The sequence below is a fragment of the Babylonia areolata genome, chromosome 32 (assembly GCF_041734735.1).
Source record: "Babylonia areolata isolate BAREFJ2019XMU chromosome 32, ASM4173473v1, whole genome shotgun sequence".
Classification (NCBI taxonomy): Eukaryota; Metazoa; Mollusca; class Gastropoda; order Neogastropoda; family Buccinidae; genus Babylonia; species Babylonia areolata.
The window spans coordinates 10050138-10062637 of record NC_134907.1 but is presented as its reverse complement, the minus strand read 5'-3'; the positions used below and the strand labels follow the sequence as shown (position 1 = coordinate 10062637).

At 46.9% G+C, this 12500-nt stretch overlaps 1 protein-coding gene across 4 annotated transcripts in view; it reads right to left on the bottom strand.

Moving 5' to 3' along the window:
• Positions 1-11553, bottom strand: part of LOC143276533 (sialin-like) — a 60588-nt gene extending 49035 nt beyond the window's left edge. For 2 of the 4 annotated variants that reach the window (XM_076581078.1, XM_076581081.1), the window contains exon 1: positions 10868-11553. The gene's annotated coding sequence lies outside the window, so the exon portion shown is untranslated. The remainder of the gene's footprint in view (positions 1-10867) is intronic. The other 2 variants (XM_076581079.1, XM_076581080.1) reach the window with 2 other exon arrangements.
• Between the last annotated feature and the right edge of the window lie 947 nt (positions 11554-12500).

The window sequence follows — 12500 nt, the reverse complement described above, 5'->3', positions numbered from 1 at the left end:
CTTCCTGTTCGTTCGTCCGCGACACCAAAAGAGGTAATGTTATCTTTCCGTGTTTATACAAGCGCGTACAGATGCACGCTTGCACACGCGCGCAACCCCACCACACCCCCCCACCCACCCACACCCCCATACCCTCACCCCCACCCCCCTCCAGCCTCTCACACAGAGTAATTTCTTCGAAAAGAAGACAACATTATCCAGCACAGGTGGTGCGTGCGCGCACTTAGTGTGTGCTTTAGGGAGAGAGAGAGAGGGAGAGAGGGAGAGAGAGAGAGAGAGAGGGAGAGAGAGGGGTGTATATGTGTGTATACACGTGTGTTGTGTGTGTGTGTGTGTGTGTGTGTGTGTGTGTGTGTGTGTGTGTGTTTGTGTGTGTGTGTGAGGGGGGGGGGGGCGGGGCGGGTGTATGAATGTATGAAGGTGAGAGTGAGAGAGTGTGTGGGTGTGTATGAATGTATGAAGGGGTGTGTGTGTGTGTGTGTGTGTGTGTGTGTGTGTGTGTGTGTGTGTGTGTTAGAGAGAGAGAGAGAGAGTGTGTGTGTGTGTGTGTGTGTGTTCGCGCGCGCGCGCTTGTGTGTGTATTCTTGATTAACGTCTATCCACATAGCGTGATTTTAAACACACACACACACACACACACACACACCCTTCCCCCCTCTTACACACACAACACAGAACCGTCACACACACACACACAACACAACACACACACACCACACAACACACACACACATACACACACACAACACACGCACACATACACACAACACACACACACATTGTACTCAACCACAAATAGCCTTCTCACACGATTTGCAAAAAAACCGAAACCCTACAAGACAACACTAACCATTCTCACTGAGTTAGAACTACAACGTATCCCCGTTCCTTTGTGTGCGCGCGCACACACACACACACACAGACACACACACACTTCCTCAAATCCACAGGATCTAGGATATCATTGTTACTGCACGTTGGTAGGCCGAATTCATACGTATGTCCAGCTTACATAAAGACACTGACGCGCTCAACAGTATCCTTCCGCATACGAGCGAAAAACACGAAACAACTGCGCACATTTATCTCGTAAGATATACAGTATGCTTAGTTTACGGAACTAATAACACTGAGGTTCGGTTGTTACAGACGCACACAGATACACAGACACAGCGACACACGCATATAGATGAGCACACGCATACACACGCGCGCGCGCACACACACACTGATACACAGAGAGAGAGCGGAGAGAGAGACAGTGTGTGTGTGTGTGTGCTTGTGTGGCTTGAGTGATGTCACACTGTTTTTAAAATGGCGAGTTTGTATATACTTCTTTAGTATCAGTAGTAGTAGTAGTAGTAGCAGCAGCAGTAGCAGTAGTAGTAGTAGTAGTAGTAGCAGCAGCAGCAGCAGCAGCAGTATATTCCTGTGTTTTATTTATAATAGGCGTATTGTTTATTTAAACGTATATTCCTGTGTATTATCTATAATAAGCATATTGTTCATTTAAACGCACTTACAGCCGCTGAGTAATCGCTGCTATACAAAATTAATCTACATGATTGTTGTTGTCATTACTATCATTACTATTTCTATTATCATCATTATACTACTGCTACTACTACTACTATTACTACTACGACTGCTGCTGTGCTGCTACTATCGTTACCACCACCACCACCACCATTACTCCACCACTGTCATTCGTGTCAATTGCACACTCCCACTGCGTCATGGCTTACTTCCCTTCCCGGATATCACGTACACACAGCACTTCCGCCCTTGCGCGCGGGCGCGCTCTCTCTCTCTCGCGCTGGGATGCGTGCGCGTGCTTGCTTTCCGCCGCCACCACCACCAGCACCACCACACCCATGCACCAATGACCATCATCATCATCAGTTCCTGTCAGAGCCTCAGCCTCGAGGCGGGCCCTCGAGGGCAGCCGACAACAAGGACGCTCCGGTCTTTTATCATCTACCGGGCATGCTGATGGCCACGTAGTACACACGAGGACGTCACTGACACACACACACACACGCGCGCGCGCGCGCATTCGCACATACTTACACACACACACACTTACATGCAGATATATATATGTCTACAAACACTCACACTACACTACAGTACACACGCACACACACACCTATATGCATAAAAACACGCATACAAACATTCACACTAAACTACGCACACACGTACACACACGCACACAAACACTACAACTCCCCCCCCCCCCCCCACCCCCCCACACACACATTCTGTAGTAAAGGACACAACACACACACACACACACACACACACACACATTCTGCAGTACAGGACACACACACACACACACACACACACACACACACACACACACACTACCACACACACACACACACACACACACTATCACACACACACGCACACTGTATTTCAGGACACACACGTCAGCTTCAGCATAACAAGCCTGGCACGGCATGTAAACCTGTCCGAGTTTTTTGTTTTTCTTTTTTAGAAAAAAAAAAAAAAAAAAGCCTGCGTGCGTGGCTTTGTGTGATTCTTGCTGCGCAACATTAATAAAACTGAATAGGCCTCGTGTGTGTGTGTGTGTGTGTGTGTGTGTGTGTGTGTGTGTGTGTGTTGTGTGTGTGTGTGTGTGTGTGCGTGTGTGGTAGTGTTTATGTGTGTGTGTGTGTGTGTGTGTGTGTGTGTGTGGTAGTGGTAGTGTTTGTGTGTGTGTGATGTGTGTGTGTGTGTGGGGGGGGGGGGAAGGTTATATGCATGTATGTGTGAGTGTGTGTGGTGTGTGTGTGTGTGTGTGTGTGTGTGATGTGTGTGTGTGGTAGTGTTTGTGTGTGTGATGTGTGTGTGCGATGTGTGTGTGTGTGATGTGTGTGTGTCTGTGTGTGTGTGTGATGTGTGTGTGGTAGTGTTTGTGTGTGTGATGTGTGTGTGGGGGGGTGAGGGGGGTATATGCATGTATGTGGTGTGTGTGTGTGTGTGTGTGTGTGTGCGCGTGTGTTTGCCTGCCTGTCTGTATTTACGCGTGCGTGCGTGCGTGTGTGTGTGTGTGTGTGTGTGTGTGTGTGTGTGTGTGTGTGTGTGTGTGTGTGTGTGTGGTATATGTATGTATGTATGTATGTATGTGTGTGTGTGTGTTTGTGTAAGTGTGTGTTTGTGGGTCTGTATCTATGTCTGTGCACGCACGCGTGCGTGCGTGCGTGCGTGTGCGTGTGTGCATGCCAATGATGCAAGCATTATATGAGCAACAAGCGGAACCACACATGTTACGCGGGTGAACACTGCTGTGTCTTCTGAGGCTGAATCAGTCATATCAACGAGGCCTGCAGTTTATTGAACCAGAATTATCTGCACGCACGCCCGGAGGCGAGGAACTCAGCTGATCAATACTACATTCACTTCACTACTGTCAGCAAATTTCTTCTGTTTTTTTTTTTTCCCTCACGATATAGGCTAATCATGTTCCCCCCCCCCTCCCCTCCCCTCCCCCAGCCCGCCTGTGTCAACCCTCGCCCCCTCCCCTCCCCACCCCGTCCCCCCCCCCACTGCCTCCCTAAGTTCTTCTCCCCACCCCCACTCCACGTGCCAGTAGAACTACGAGTTTTATATTCAATTCAATTCAATTCAATTCAAAATACTTTATTATCTGCTTCAACCAAAAACAGAAAATTTTCTTTAGGCTCACTTAAAATAAAATGCCCGTCAGCAAAAAAACAAAAACAAAACACACACACACACACACACACACACACACACACACTATCACAGTCAGTCGTGTCCGACTATGACCATCAGAACAACAGCAGAGGAGGCAACTGCTGTTCCGATTATCTGGGCTAGAATTTGATTACAGTGGAGAGTGTCTTGCCCCAACTTACACACCCCCACTCTCTCGGCCAAGAGGGTTTTAGGACAGTCGGCGTTGGGGATGGTTCCCAAAGGCACAACTAGCCCACAAGGCTGCAGCACTAAGAGCCAGTGTAATTTTGCCTCCTAGTTTGAGAGTCATAATCCTTCACAAAAGACTAAGCTGTAAATGAGTCCCCCATTGACTGGAGAGACCATTGATAGTACTACGTAAGTTATGGCGTGATAATTGACACTTCGATAATTATAGAGTTATGGCGTGATAACTGACACTTCAATAACTATTGAGTATGGCGTGATAATTGGCACTTCGATAATTATAGAGTGATGGTGTAAGAATTGACATTTCGATAATTATAGTTATGGCGTGATAACTGACACTTCTATAAAGTTATGGCGTGATAAATGACACTTCCATAATTATAGAGTAATGGCGTGATCATTGACACTTCGATAATTATTGAGTTATGGTGTGATAATTGACACTTCGATAATTATAGAGTTATGACGTGATAATGGACACTTCGATAATTATAGAGTTATGGCGTGATAATTGACACTTCGATAATTATTGAGTTATGGCGTGATAATTGACACTTCGATAATTATAGAGTTATGGCATGATAATTGACACTTCGATAATTATTGAGTTATGGCGTGATAATGGACACTTCGATAATTATAGAGTTATGGCGTGATAATGGACACTTCGATAATTATAAAGTTATGGCGTGATAATTGACACTTCGATAATTATAGAGTTATGGCGTGATAACTGACACTACGATAATCATACAGTTATGATGTAATGATTGGTACTACAATAAGTATATATTTATGATGCAATGACTGGTACTATGATAAGTATATAGTTATGACGTAATGATTGGTGCTATGATAAGTATATAGTTATGACGTAATGATTGGTGCTACAAAAAGTATATAGTTACGGCGTAATAACTGACTCTACGAACACTACTATAACTGTAGGGTTATGACGTAGTAATTAGCACTTTGATAACTATTGTTATGTCGTAATAATTGCCACAACGAAAATTATGAAGTTATGATGTAATGTGGAGTGATGGCCTAGAGGTAACGCGTGCGCCTAGGAAACGAGAGAATCTGAGCGCGCTGGTTCGAATCACGGCTTAGCCGCCGATATTTTCTCCCCCTCCACTAGACCTTGAGTGGTGGTCTGGACGCTAGTCATTCGGATGAGACGATAAACCGAGGTCCCGTGTGCAGCATGCACTTAGCGCACGTAAAAGAACAAAAGGGTTGTTCCTGGCAAAATTCTGTAGAAAAATCCACTTCGATAGGAAAAACAAATAAAACTGCACGCAGGAAAAAAAAAAAAGGTGGCGCTGTAGTGTAGCGACACGCTCTCCCTGGGGACAGCAGCCCGAATTTCACACAGAGAAATCTGTTGTGATAAAAAGAAAAAAGAAAACAAATATAGTAATAGCGTAATAATAATTGGCACTTCGATTTTCCGGTTAAACTTGGGAGAAAAGTGCTGAGAGCGGGAATCGAACCCACACCCTCACGGACTCTCGGGGATAATGGCAGGTAAGCGTCTTAACCATTCTACCACAACTTGCTCCGATCAGACACCTGCCAGGAGCTAGCTGCATTGCTCTTTCAATCTGAGGGTCCCGGGTTCGAATCACGGTGACGGCGCCTGGTGGGTAAAGGGTGGAGATTTTTACGATCTCCCAGGTCAACATATGTGCAGACCTGCTAGTGCCTGAACCCCCTTCGTGTGTATATGGAAGCATAAGATCAAATACGCACGTTAAAGATCCTGTAATCCATGTCAGCGTTCGGTGGGTTATGGAAACAAGAACATTCCCAGCATGCACACCCCCGAAAGCGGAGTATGGCTGCCTATACGGCGGGGTAAAAAACGGTCATACACGTAAAAGCCCACTCATGTGCATACGAGTGAACGTGGGAGTTGCAGTCCACGTACACGCAGAAGAAGAAGCAGAAGCTCTGAACGGAAGAGCCCAGTATGGTCTTAACCCCGCTACTAAACTGTGTGTAGTATGGAACTGACCAATGGTCAACGTAGGCATTTAGTCACGTGTAACTGTCAAAAAGTTAGAACCAAGCAATTAATGCAACTGGCACCAGGCCCCCCTCCCCCCAGGTCAGCCGACTCGAGTCAGTTGATAAGACCACATGATGTGTACCTCTATCTCCTATTTTCTTCACACACCAACCACGCCCTGGAGCCAGCTGCATTGCTCTGGACGGAAGAGCCTAGTATGGTCGTAACCCCGCTACTAAACTGTGTGTAGTATGGAACTGACCAATGGTCAACGTAGGCATTTAGTCACGTGTGACCTGTCAAAAAGTTAGAACCAAGCAATGCAACTGTCACCTGGTGAAGAAACAAGAGAAAATTTATATTTGTATTTCTTTTTTTATCACAACAGATTTCTCTGTGTGAAATTCGGGCTACTCTCCCCAGGGAGAGCGCGTCGCTAAACTACAGCGCCACCCTTTTTTAAAATTTTTTTCCTGCATGCAGTTTTATTTGTTTTTCCTATTGAAGTGGATTTTTCTACAGAATTTTGCCAGGAACAACCCTTTTGCTGTCGTGGGTTCTTTTACGTGCGCTAAGTGCATGCTGCACACGGGACCTCGGTTTATCATCTCATCCGACTGACTAGCGTCCAGACCACCACTCAAGGTCTAGTGGAAGGGGGAGAAAATATCGGCGGCTGAGCCGTGATTCGAACCAGCGCGCTCAGATTCTCTCTCGCTTCCTAGGCGGACGCGTTACCTCTAGGCCATCACTCCACTAAGCGGGCTTATCATTAGAGGCTTTCACAGTGAAGGACAGTGTCTCGAGTCCGTCGAATTCTCAAGACTTCACTGGATATCACTGGAGGAGAAGCGAACAGACGTTAAGCGCTCAGAGCTTGCTGATGCTTGTATTATAGCGCTATATAATATATATATATATATATATATATATATATTATTAGATCATTATCATAAAGCCATCAACAACATCGTGGATCAGGCGAAACAGAGACGCTGGATTCGGCTGGGCCATGTTACGAGAATGACTTCTTCTTCGTTCGTGGGCTGCAACTCCCACGTTCACTCGTATGTATGTACACGAGTGGGATTTTACGTGTATGACCGTTTTTACCCCCACCATGTAGGAGAAAGCCATGCTCCGTTCTCGGGGTGTGCATGCTGGGTATGTTCTTGTTTCCATAACCCACCGAACGCTGACAAGGATTACAGGATCTTCAACGCGCGTATTTGATCTTCTGCGTGCTGTATACACACGAAGGGGGTTCAGGCACTAAGCAGGTCTGCACATGTATATATATGTTGACCTGGGAGATCAGTAAAAAATCTCCACCCTTATACCCACCAGGCGCCGTTTCCGAGATTCGAACCCGGGCCCCTACAGATTGAAAGTCCAACGCTTTAACCACTCGGCTATTGCGCCCGTCAGAGGAGGACTTAAAACCAGACATCCTTACGGTGCCCTGGGCGCCACCAGGGAATACGAAAGCGAGGCAGAGCCCACTAGGTTTATGGCGGAGAAGAACCTGAGGAAGAGGAAATAATGAAAACAGCGAGACAATATCTGGAATGAAAACAGCTGCCTCGCTCAAAACTGAAGTGACTGAAGAATATTAATTTTGTTAACGCTATATAAGCTCCAGTCGGAGTGAAGAGGATTTAATAAGTAAGAAAGAAAGTAAGTAAATACGTGAGTGAGTAAGTAAGGACTATGACTCTCTAACTAGGAGGCAAGACTGAGGGGGGGGGGGGGGGGGGGGCTAGCTAGTTGGTCTTTGGGAACCATCCCCAACGCCGACTGTCCTAAAACCCTCTTGGTCGAGAGAGTGGGGGTGTGTAAGTTGGGGCAACTGAAGACACTCTCCACTATTATCAAATTCTAGCCCAGATAGTCGGGACAGCAGTTACCTCCTCTGCTGTTGTGATGGTCATTGTCGGACACGACGAAATACCATACAAGTAAGTAAGTAAGTAAGTATTAAATAAGTAAGTACATAATCACTGTACGAGAAAAGGCACATACATGCTAGAACCAAAACACAGAATATTGTAGTGCTGTTGTTTTAAATTTGTTTTGTTTTTTAATTTTAAATGTATTATTCTTACTATTCTTATCACTGATTCTCTTTCTTATTCTTATCTTTCTCATCATCATCATTGTTAGTAGTAGTAGTAGTAGTAGTAGTAGTAGCAGCTTTGGTAGCGGTTGTTGTTGTATTGTTAATATCATCATCATCAGAATCATTACACAAATCGTAAGTTTTCATCCTATTGCTGTTGCTAATGCTGCTTTCGTTTTTATCGGCATCTCTCTCTCTCTCTCTCTCCCTCCCTTTCTCCCTCTCCTTACATCTTTCCTTCCTTTTTCGTTCTTACTTTCTCCTTTCCTTCCTCTCTCTCTCTCTCTCTCGTTCTTTCCTTTTTCGATCTCTCTCTCTTTCTCCGAGTCGGAAATGCACAACACTCTACGCTCATTGATTGGTCAGTTATTTTTAGACCACACTAGCTCACCCCTCCCCCCTCCCCCCCCCCACCACCACCACCAACCACCCCCACATGGCCACTGAGTAAAAAAAAAACAAAAAACAAAACAAAAACTGGTTCAACAAGGAGTTTGGTTCAGTTTCGTCTTGAAATCAATCGTGTATAAATCAATTTTATTTTATGTCCTCCGCCACTTCCGCAAAATACTAACAGCAGTCGCAACAGTACTATAATATTCACTGGGGCAAATCTGCTCTGAGAAAGCTTTCCAGTGTTGCGCTGCGTTGCACGTTGCGCGTTGCGTTGCGTTGCGTTGCTATCACAACAGATAGGAACTTCACTGTGTGAAAATCGGAATGCTCTCCCCCAGGGAGAGCGCTTCGGCCAGAGTGCAGCGCCTTCTTCTTCTTCTTTTACTACAACTTCTTCTTCTTCTTCTTTTCTGCATGTGTATTTGTTTTACTGTCATTGTGGGTTTATCTACATTGGTTTTCCAGGGATCAGCTTTCTTGTTCAGTGCTGTCGATAGAGTGGGGAGGAAGGCAGCGGAGAGGGGAGGGGGGGGTGGCCGGGGTAGGGAGAGACGGACAGAGAGAGAGAGAGAGAGAGAGAGAGAGAGAGAGTGTGTGTGTGTGTGTGTGTGTGTGCAAAGAGTGATGAGACACACATGAGAGAAAGAGAGAGACATTCGGACAGAGAGACACACAGACAGACAGACAGAGATAGAGACACTCTGAGAGCGAGAGAGAGAGACAGAGACAGACAGACACATAGACAGACAGACAGACAGACAGAGATAGAGACACTCTGAGACAGAGACAGACACAGAGAGAGAGAGACAGAGAGAGAGACAAACAACTTGAAGAGACAGAGACAGAGAAACAGACAAGTCAGTGAGACTAACAGACAGACACAGTCAAACAGACAGTCAGACAGACGAACATGTCATTCAGATAAACAGACCGACAGACAGACACTACACTGACGTTTTATATATATAAACATTCCAGGGCGCCCTTCGTGGCTCCCTTGTCTAGCATTTTGAACCAGGTCCAAGTTAAAAGTTTCAGTTTCAGCCAAATGCGTCGTTTCGCAGACAATTACATGAAACAGACATACAGAGAGAGAAGAGTAAAATAGATAGCCGAGTGACAGAGAGAGAGAGAGAGACAGAGACAGACAGACAGAGAACGACAGACAGGTAAATAAGAGAGAGAGGGAGTGAGAGAGAGGGAGAGAGAGGGGGGAGAGGGGAGAGAGAGAGAGAGAAAAAGAGAGGGAGACACAGAGATAGAGACAGAAAGAGAGTGATAGGGGAGAGAGAGAGGGAGAGACAGGGGGGGGGGGAGAGGGGGAGAGACAGAGAGAGAAAGAGAGGGAGACACAGAGATAGAGACAGAAAGAGTGATAGGGGAGAGAGAGGGAGAGAGGGGGGGGGAGAGAGAGAGGGGAGCGAGAGAGAAGCCCATGCAAATTCTGAATTACACACACACACACACACACACACACACACTCACACATACACACGCACACACACACACGCACACACACAGACACACACACACACACATGAAAGAGCCGGAAGTCCAACACAAAGCAAATGAACGAAGAAACCGGGACTGACTGAAAGTGTGTGACAGAGAGAGAAAGGGGAGTGGAAGGAAATGGGGACAGACAGACAGACAGACAGACAGACAGACAGATACACACACACAACACAGACACACACAGACACACACACACACAGGCACACACACACTCACACACACAGACACACACACACACAGACACACACACACACACACTCACACATACACAGACACACACACACAAGCGGCATACACCGCCAGGGGTGAGTGAGAGAGAGAGAGAGGGAGAGAGAGAGAGGGGGGAGTGGAAGGAAATGGGGACAGACAGACAGACAGACAGACAGATACACACACACACACACACACACACACACACACACACACACACACACAAGCGGCATACACCGCCAGGGGTGTGTGTGAGAGAGAGAGAGAGAGAGAGAGAGAGAGGAGAGAGAGAAAGAGAGGAGAGACAGAGAGAGAGAGAGGAGAGAGAGAGAGAGAAAGAGAGAGGAGAGAGAGAGAGGGAGAGAGAGAGAGGAGAGAGAGAGAGGGAGAGAGAGAGAAAGGGGAGTGGAAAGAAATGGGGACAGACAGACAGACAGACAGACAGACAGGCACACACACACACATACACAAGCGGCATACACTGCCAGGGGTGAGAGAGAGAGAGAGAGAGGAGAGGGAGAGGGAGAGAGAGAGAGAGAGAGGAGAGAGAGAGAGAGAGAGAGAGAGAGAGAGAGAGAGAGAGAGAAATGGGGAGAGACGGTCAGACAGACAGACACACAAACACACACACGCACACACAACACAACACACACACACACAAACTTCCAGCGAAAAGCTCACCCACCACCCACCTTGCACCGACGGAAAATTCAACGGGTCTTTTGTCGAAGGAATGTTATTCGCTTCACCGCTGACACACTGACACACAGACACACACGCACGCACAGGTTAAGTACAAAAACGAAGATCATCAAACTAAATAATTCATCTTGACTGACGCCAGAATTTCCTTCAGTTTCATCAGCTCTCGGATTGATGCAATTTGAAACAGCTGTTGGTTCACTGTGGAGATGACTAATGACGCCGGTAGTTTTGAAAACCAAATCCACAAACTTCCTGTTTTTCAAAGTCTTGTCTGCTGTCGGTGGCGTGGAGCTGTGTCGGTGAGTGAGAGAGAAGAGAGAGAGAGAGACAGAGAGAGAGGGTGGTGGCGACTTGACGCAATAACAACCAAACCCCGCAAACCTCGTTGCAGCCGGCGGACGTTGGGGGCTACGTGATTCTAAATTAGGAAGACTCCGGCAGCGATGGCCACTTGGGCGCTTCCACTGACTTCTGCTTCCAGCACTTAACTATTATTAATCTACAGCTCACCAAGTCGTCATATACTGGAGACTCAAGGAAAAAGTCACCTCTTAGCATCGCTGTTTGAACGTCCTTGCCGTAAAGGAGCGGGAGGGGAAGATGGTTTTTCTGGTTTTTTGTCCTGCTACACCACTAAAACCGAAAGAAGCCTCGCGCGCGCGCGCGACATTGCAGCTCGTTCTTTGATTTGACCCTGCCGTCTCCTTGGTGAAGGACGGAGAAAGGTCAATGTCGTTCGAGCCTTTTCAGTTGTGTGTGGACGCCGGCAGACATTTCGCGGCTGGTGGTGTGTCTCGCTTTATTATGCGTGTGGTGACTTGGTGGGTGGGTGGGTTGGGTGTGTGTGTGTGCAACGGTGCACGTATAAAAAGTGCGTTCGAATCGAAACTGGCTGGCTCTGTCTGTCTCTGTCTCTTTCTCTGTCTGTCTGTCTGTCTGTATCTGTCTCTGTCTCATTCTGTGTCTCTGTCTCTCACTCCGTGTGTGTGTCTCTATCTCTGTTACTGCCTCTCTCTCTCTCTCTCTCTCTCTCTCTCACTCTCTCTGTCGGTCTCACATTCTCACACTCTCTCTCTCTCCCTTTCTCTCTCTCTCTCTCTGTCTCACTGTCCCTGTCTGTCTATGTATCTGTCTGTCTGTCTATCTCTCTCTCTCTCTTTCTGTCGGTCTCTCATTCTCACACTCTCTGTCTGTCTGTCTGTCTGTCTCTCACTCTGTGTCGCTGTCTCCCTCTCTGTCGGTCTCTATCACACTGTCTGTCTCTCCGGCTTTCTCTCTCTCTGTCTCACTGTCCCTGTCTGTCTATGTATCTGTCTCTGTGTCTCTGTCTCTCCCTCTCCCCCCTCTCTCTGTGTCTCACTGTCTGTCTCTGTCTCTGTTTCACTGTCCCTGTCTGTGTATCTGTCTGTCTGTCTCACTGTCCCTGTCTGTGTATCTGTCTCTCTGTCTCACTGTCCCTGTCTGTGTATCTGTCTGTTTGTGTCTCTGTCTCTCTCTCTCTCTCTGTCTGTTTCACTGTCCCTGTCTGAGTATGTCTGTTCCTCTCTCTCTCTCTCTCTCTCTCTCTCTCTCTCTCTGTGTCTCTGTCTCACTGTCCCTGTGTGTGTATCTGTTTTTGTC